We start from the raw sequence: 7,185 nt of genomic DNA, 5'->3' as shown, positions 1-7,185 counted from the left end.
TTAAACACAAAACCTCCCTGGAAACTGCCATCCATCCTGGGATGAGTAACCAGTGACCAGTTGCCATTGGACCAGTTCTGCCTCATGGTGACTCCGTGTGCATCAGGGCACTGCGCTCCACGCTCCACTGAGCTTGCCAAGACTGCTTGATGGGAAGTGAGCTCACACAGGCCTTTCTTTCCAGGTGTCTCTGGGTGGACTCAAACCACCCAACTTTTCCGTTAACCTCTCGCCACCCTGGGATGCATAATGCAATCTTCTACAGTCAAAGGAATTGTACCCAATGATGTGGATGAAAGCTTACAGGCAGAAGGTTGAAGGAAAGAAGCAACAAGATACACTAGAGGACCTCAGCGGGCCTGTCACAAAGCCCAAAAACAGGGTCAAGGGAATCTACAGTGACAGAAGTCAGGATACTGACTCTCCGTGCGGTGAGTCACGGGAAAGGGGCACGCAGTGGGCTGCCCAGATGATGCTGGTCCTGTTGATCTCCTGATCTGGGTTCTGGGTATAGAGATATATTCCTTTGTACAAATCTAGTGAGGTGTATACTTAGAACAAGGAGTGGTGGGAACACTTGGTCAGTCGCTAACTAAAAGCTCAGTGGTTGAGGTCACCCCGTGCCTCTAAGGGGACGTCTGCTCCCATACAGATGAGAGCCTGAGGAACCTGCTGGGGCCACCCTACTCTGTTTTGTAGGCTCGCCATGTCTTCGATGTAAAGTTGACTTGAAAAGAAAATAATGACAAAGCCAAATGTCCCCTGGGAGGACCCTGGGTCTCCAGCTACCACCTCCTCCCTTTTCATAGTCAAGTTTCCTAAAGAAAGGGCTGCCTCGATTTCCACCCCACACCCACCCACTTCTCTTCCTATCCAGGTCTGCCTTGCGCACCCACCCTTCCTTCCACTGCCTGGTCTGGACAAGGTCCTTAGTGAGCTTCCCACTGCTGATTCCAGAACTTAATCTGTTTGATTGCACTCAGTAAATCTTCAGACTCAGTGACACCCGAAACCCTTCCTCTTCCGAGAGCCTCTCCTTCCCTTGAATCTCCAGATGTGACCTGCCCTGGTTTCCCCCTGCTTTCCTCATTGCCTATCACTAGTCTCCCTACCCATCCCTGCCCTCCGGACGTATAGACAACCTGCAGCTCCCTACTCTTATCATGTTGCTCTGAGTTCCAGGCCTGTATCTCCAGTTGCCTGCTTGATGCCCTCTAAGAAACTCAGTGACAAACTTGGGCTTTGAGGGGTGTGTGTGTGTGTGTGTGTGTGTGTGTGTGTGTGTGTGTGTGTGTGCTGAGTTTAAAGTCCTCAAAATGAACGATACTCTTCCTCAAACCTGACCCTGCCTAGTCTTAACTTCTCCAAGACTCCCCCACCATCTCTTCACGCAAACCAGAAACTGGAAGTGGTCCCAGATGTCCCAGTAGGCTATCCCCAGAACCGCTCTGTCATGGACTAGGACCAGTTTCCCTCTTAGGTATCTCTGGCCTCTGTCCCCGACTGCCACCACCATTGCCAACATTCAGGTGCAGGCCACCATCTAGACTAGTGGTTCTCAATCTTTCTAATGCCACGACCCTTTCAGACAATTCCTCACCCTTTCATATAGTTCCTCATGTTGTGACCCCCCCAACCATCAAATTATTTCTGTTGCTACTTCATAACTGTCATTTTGCTACTATTCTGAATCAGGTGACCCCTGTGAAAGGGTTGTTGAATCCCCAAAGGGGTCGCGACCCACAAGTTGAGAACCGCTGACCTAGACTCTTACTGTGGTCACCTATGATTCCAATCTCCACTGTAAGTCTCAGAGGCTCAGCACTTACTTAACACAGCTTCGTGTAATTCCAGTCACTTTGCAATGCTGATAACTAAACTTTATCGAGTGCTTTTTGTATGCTAGACACCGTGCTCAACAAGCAGCAACTCATTTAATTCTGGCAACAGCCTAATGGATAAGTCTTATTAGTGGAACCTCACAGATAAGAAATCTGAATCTGCGTGTCCCTGGGCGAGGCACCTCTTTAGTCATTTGGACTTTGATAGTCATTTGTAAAATGAGGATAGTAAAAATAACTACCATGTGGTCAGGAAGATGAAATAATTCCCTCCCTCTAGAAGTATACGGAGAGACCAGGTCCCCAGAAAAGGACATCATGCTGGGTAAAGTGGGCGGGCTTCAACAAGACTGAATCAACACCATGGCTGCAAAAATGGGTTCAAACATGGAGAACAAGTGTGAGGATGGGGCAGGACTGGGTGGGATTTTGTTCTGTTGTGCACTGGGGTCGCTATGAGTCAGAACCGACTTGATGGCACCTAACAACAATTAATCCTGAATGCACTACCTCACACTGTAAGCACATAGCAAACACTAACGGATGTGTTCTAAACTGTTACTAATTGGCATGCCTGGGAGGTGGTAGGGGCAGAACTAAAGCCCAGGCCGTCCAACCCCAGGGCTTTATTTTTTTCTCTATTCTGATTCTCATGAAATGGCCACCCCACTCCAAGTCTAGACTCCATAACTCCCCACTCCAAGTCCAGAGGCCCTTCAAGGCCCTCTGGTGTAGATCCCTCCCCTCTGACCACCCCTGGTCACTCCTCCACCAGCTGTCTCCTGGCCTCTCCTCTGGCTACCCTGTCCCTCTGTCAGTACCTACAAGAGCTACCCACTTTCCCCTTATACCTCCTTCCCTCAACTCTCAGCCACAACCCTCTCCACCCTGTCCCCCTTGCCTCTCTTAGGGAAGCCCATCCTGATGCCAACCTAGGTCAGTTCCCCTTTGAGGTGCCTCTAGCATCCTGCCCATCCCTGCGGCCACAGAACCCAGGTGCCCGTTCTCCTCTAGGGTCTGCCCACCACTCTGTGTGGCCTGTGACCAGTCCACTTGGCTCAGCATTGTGCCTTCCGGCCCTCTGCTAGGGCCAGCCTGGGCATCCCTGGGGGATGGAGAGAATGGGGTGCACTGTGTGTGGGGTGAGGTGTGTGTGCTGGGTTGCATGGACACAGGAACAGCAAGCCCACACCAGCTGGAGGGGCAGATTTCATAACTGTGTCTACTCGGCACCGCCATGCCATACACTTCTCTAGCCACCACACACACACACACACACACACACACACACACACACACATTTCCTGACAATCGCAGCAGGTGAAGTTCTACTCCATGGAGAAGGGGGAGGCTGGAGGTCTCCTGGAACTCCAGTGGGGTGCTGGCCTGGATGCAGAGGAGGGAGCCTGTCCCATTTAATTCTCCTTTTTTGATTGGTTCTCAGCTGCCACCATATCCCTAGTCCAAAAAGATCCAGGATGTCCATACCCTCCCTACATGGCCACTGGATCGGCCGTATGCATGACCTTTCAGGGGTGGATCAGCAGGGTCTTTTCCCTGTAGGGGGACAGGAGGAGCCTGAAAGAACTGAACCCCTACAATTAGAGCTACGGGGGAGAGGCCAGGGACAACGGAAGACTGGCTGCTAACATGGCCCAAATGTCCTGGCCCCTCCCTGCCCGTGGTGGCGGGCGCCCTATAGAGCTGGAGGTCCCACCACCTGCTGCGATGAGTGGCACATTAGGCTAGCCGTCTTGCGGGGAGTACCCCGGAGCAGCCTGGTCTCTCCTCTGGGCTGCCTGAGCGCTAAAAATAACCCAGGCAAGGGGCGGCTGCTGGAGGAAAAGGGTCCCTCCAGAGCCTGCCCTTGTCTCCATGGCAACTGCCCCAAAGCTGACTGCTGACGTCATCCTGCAGCCTTCCCAGTCTCGGCGGGAGGAATCAGGAGGGGGGTGGCGCGGCCTAGGACCCCCCCCCCCACCCCGGAACCGGGCGGAGGCAGGCGGCCGGGTGGCCTCACTTCCTGCTGGCCTCCTCCCTGGTCAGCTGGTCACATTCCCGGGGCAGCCGCGCGCGGTGAGAGGCGGGTGGCCTCCCCGGGAGAGCTGGGCCAGTGCTTGAATTTGAGTCAGTCGCGTCCTCCCAGCCTGTTCCCCCACGGCGGGACATTGACCAGCGGGGCACCCCTCACCTGCACCCAGCCCAGGCTGCCCCAACGGGACCCAGGTGGGGGGAAGGGAAGAGAGAAGGAGAGAGGGTGCTAAGCCTGGCCGCCGATCTCGCGGGAGTATTTTGGCATATTTCAGTCCTCAGTTCACCCTTTCCACCCCCAGTTCCCCCGGTGGGGCTCTTGCAAGGCATGAACTCAGATCTGGGTGGAATTCCTTCCCACTTCTCCCTAAACCAGCTGTGTGACCTTGAGAACATTTCTTAACCTTTCTGGGCCTGTTTTGGCATCTGCCAGATGTTCATCGTCCTCAATGCTGATCCAGGCAGCCAGGGAGCGGCCCCAACCGGTGGCCGTCCGGACCCGTTAGGTCAGGCTGCACACAGTAGGGGCTCCACCAGCCGACCTGGGTTTGCATTGGGTGCTCTCGAGCAGGGCAGGCCGGGAAAGCTTTGGTCCAGCGGGCAGGGGAGAGGTGGCTAGGCAGGGGAACAGCCCTGCTTCGACCCCCCCCCCCCCCACGCCAACCTCCCGTCCGGGGCCAGGGTCAGTCCCCAGACCGCGTCCAGGCGATGTTCTCCCGCGGGGGCAGCGCCGGAGGGGTGGGGCAGGCTGGTGGGCGCAGGGCTACAGGCCACGTTCGGCCACCTCGGGCCGGGCCCCAAAGCGGCTTAGGCCGGCAGGCGGGGCACGCAGGTTGGCTCCTCGCAGGCTGGCCGGCCTGCACCCTCGGTCTCCCCGCGTCGCCCTTTCCCCATGCCCCCAGTTCAGCCTCCCCGCGGGGTGGGCGCCGCAGCCACTCCGGAGCTCAGGCAGCAGCTGCGGCTCCGCCTTCGGGCCTGGCTCACTCGGAGCCCCGGGGCACAGGCGCCCGGGCCCCGCCGTGGGAGGGAGGCTGCAAGCCGGGCGCGGCAGGCCCGGAGGCGGCGGCTTTTGTGGGGCCGCGCCGCGGGGGTGGAGAGGGAAGGAGGGAGGACGCGGCGCGGCCGGAGCTCCCGGGGCTGCGGCAAAGCGCGCCTGGGCCGCAGTCCGAGCGGCCGATCCGGGACCAACCGGTGCGGGGAGGCTGGGGCGACCCCGGGCCCCCGGCGCCCACCCCCGCCCGTCCCGGGGGCCCCGGAAACGGCGCGGACACTCACATGGCTGCGCTGGTCGGCGCGGACTTCGCGCTCTCCGTTCGCTCGGGGCTGCCCCGCCTGGTCGCGCCGCAGCTGCCGCTGTCGCCACCACCGGCGCCGGCCCCTCCTTCCGCCGCGCCGCCCGCGGCCCCGCTCCTCCCCGGGCCGCCGGGCCCCACCTCCCGCCTTCCCTGGCGCTGGCACCCCTTCGAGGCGCCCGCGGCTCGCTCCGCCCTCTGGAGAAACGCAGTGGGCAGGTGGCCGGCCGGCGGAGCCCCTCGGCTGGCGGGGGAGGTGGCTGGGGTTGTGGGGCAGCAGGGGGTGCTCCGCGCTCGGGAATCGGGAGGCTTTCTGGGGACAGCAGGCCGCGGTGGCACTGTCACACCCCACGCAGATCCCAAGCAGAGGGAGAGGGAGAGGACACCTACGCCTGCCTGCCCCCTCCCCACAGCCCCGGAGAGCTGGAGACCTTTGTCGGGGAGGGCCCAGCGACCGGCCCTGGAGCACCCACTGTCACTGCCCGGTTGGGTTGGTTGAGGGAGCGTTGAAGGGGGGTATGGGGGAGCATGGGGAAACGAGGAGGACTTATTTCTGGGAAGTGAGGTCTAGCCTTCAGATGGCGCTTAGGGCTGGAGCTGCCCTGCTGCCCTGCCTTTTCAGCCAGCCTCAGTTTCCCCTGCTACAGGGACAGTTTTCACCCCTCTTGTCACCCCTCATGGTTAGAGGTAGAGCAGACACCCAAGGGGGACCTTGAGGAACTTAAAGATGTCTCTGAATAGCTGCGTGGAAAGCCAGAAGTGGGGAACAGACCCCTCCTGCCTTCCACCTCCCCTCGCCCACTTCTCCCAGCTCTGTGCCAGCCCTGTTTGCCTTCCTTGGCTGTCCCCCTTCTCTGTTGTCCTCCTTAAGCTGGGGGCATGCTTCCTCTGAGCTCCCAACTCTACCCAGTCTCAGGGCTCCCCTCCGTCCACCACTGACCACTCCCAAGCCTCTGTTCATGCCCCAAGTCCCCACTGAGCACTCTCCCAGCCTGACAGGAAACCAAACTCACTCCCAATTCTGAGTCATCATGATGGACCCTGTGTGACAGAGTACAACTGTCCCCGGGGGCTGCCGAGACTATAACTCTTCACAGGAGTAGAAAGCCTGATCTCCCTCAGATAGGCTACTGGTATCCTTGGGGTGAGCCCAATGCATGCCCACTGTGCCACCAGTGTTCCTGTCACCAGGGACACGCCAGGGCTGAAATCTCACTCTGGACCTCGTGACTTTCCCCAGATGTACTTCCTCCTTTGACTTCATCTCAGCAAATTCCTGAGCCAGAAGCCACATCCCTCTGCAGGCACCTATGGGCCCTACCCACCACTGCCTGGCCTCCTCCCCCAGTCATCTCCTTAACCAGGCATTCCCTGTCTGGAGACAGCCTCCCAGTTACTCAGTTCCAGCATCCTGCCCACTCCCTTCATGCTGAGCACCCCAATCTGGTACACCCCTGGCTGCCCAAGCGTCTAAACCTGCCTCCTCACTGGGGGGGGGGGGTTCTCTAAGCCTGGGAGAGACTGTTTTCCACCACTGTCCTTGATTCATGGTGGGAGTTGAAGGAATAATTGGTGAATGAGGGAGGGGGTGAGTACACAGTGAGTTCTCACCTTCCTGTTGATTCTACTGCCTGAACCTCTTTAGAATTCATTTCTCCACCTCTGCCTCCCTCACTACCAGGGCTTGTCAGCATGGCATTCAGCCACTGCAAGGTCAGCTTCCAGGGGGCAGTGGACTGCCTCTATGTCATCCCTCAGGGCTCTGCCAAGGCAGCACCGATTGTGGGGACTCGCCAGTGCACTGCTGGGGATACTCTTTCTCAGTCTGGAATTCCAACAATCCATTTCCAGAAATGTCCTACTTCTCCCTCTGCTCCCTACAGTTGCTCTCCAGCCTACAGCTCCAGTGAGCTCCCTAACCATAAATCAAATTGTGTCACTCCCCTGCTTAAGAGGCTACAGCAGTTCCCACAGACCTCGGGATAAGTTCAGACTGTGGTGGGGGGTCTCCAAGGCCCAAG

The sequence above is a fragment of the Tenrec ecaudatus genome, chromosome 18 (genome assembly GCF_050624435.1).
Source record: "Tenrec ecaudatus isolate mTenEca1 chromosome 18, mTenEca1.hap1, whole genome shotgun sequence".
In the NCBI taxonomy this organism is placed as follows: Eukaryota; Metazoa; Chordata; class Mammalia; order Afrosoricida; family Tenrecidae; genus Tenrec; species Tenrec ecaudatus.
The sequence above is the reverse complement of the archived record's forward strand: the minus strand, read 5'-3'. Positions refer to the sequence as shown.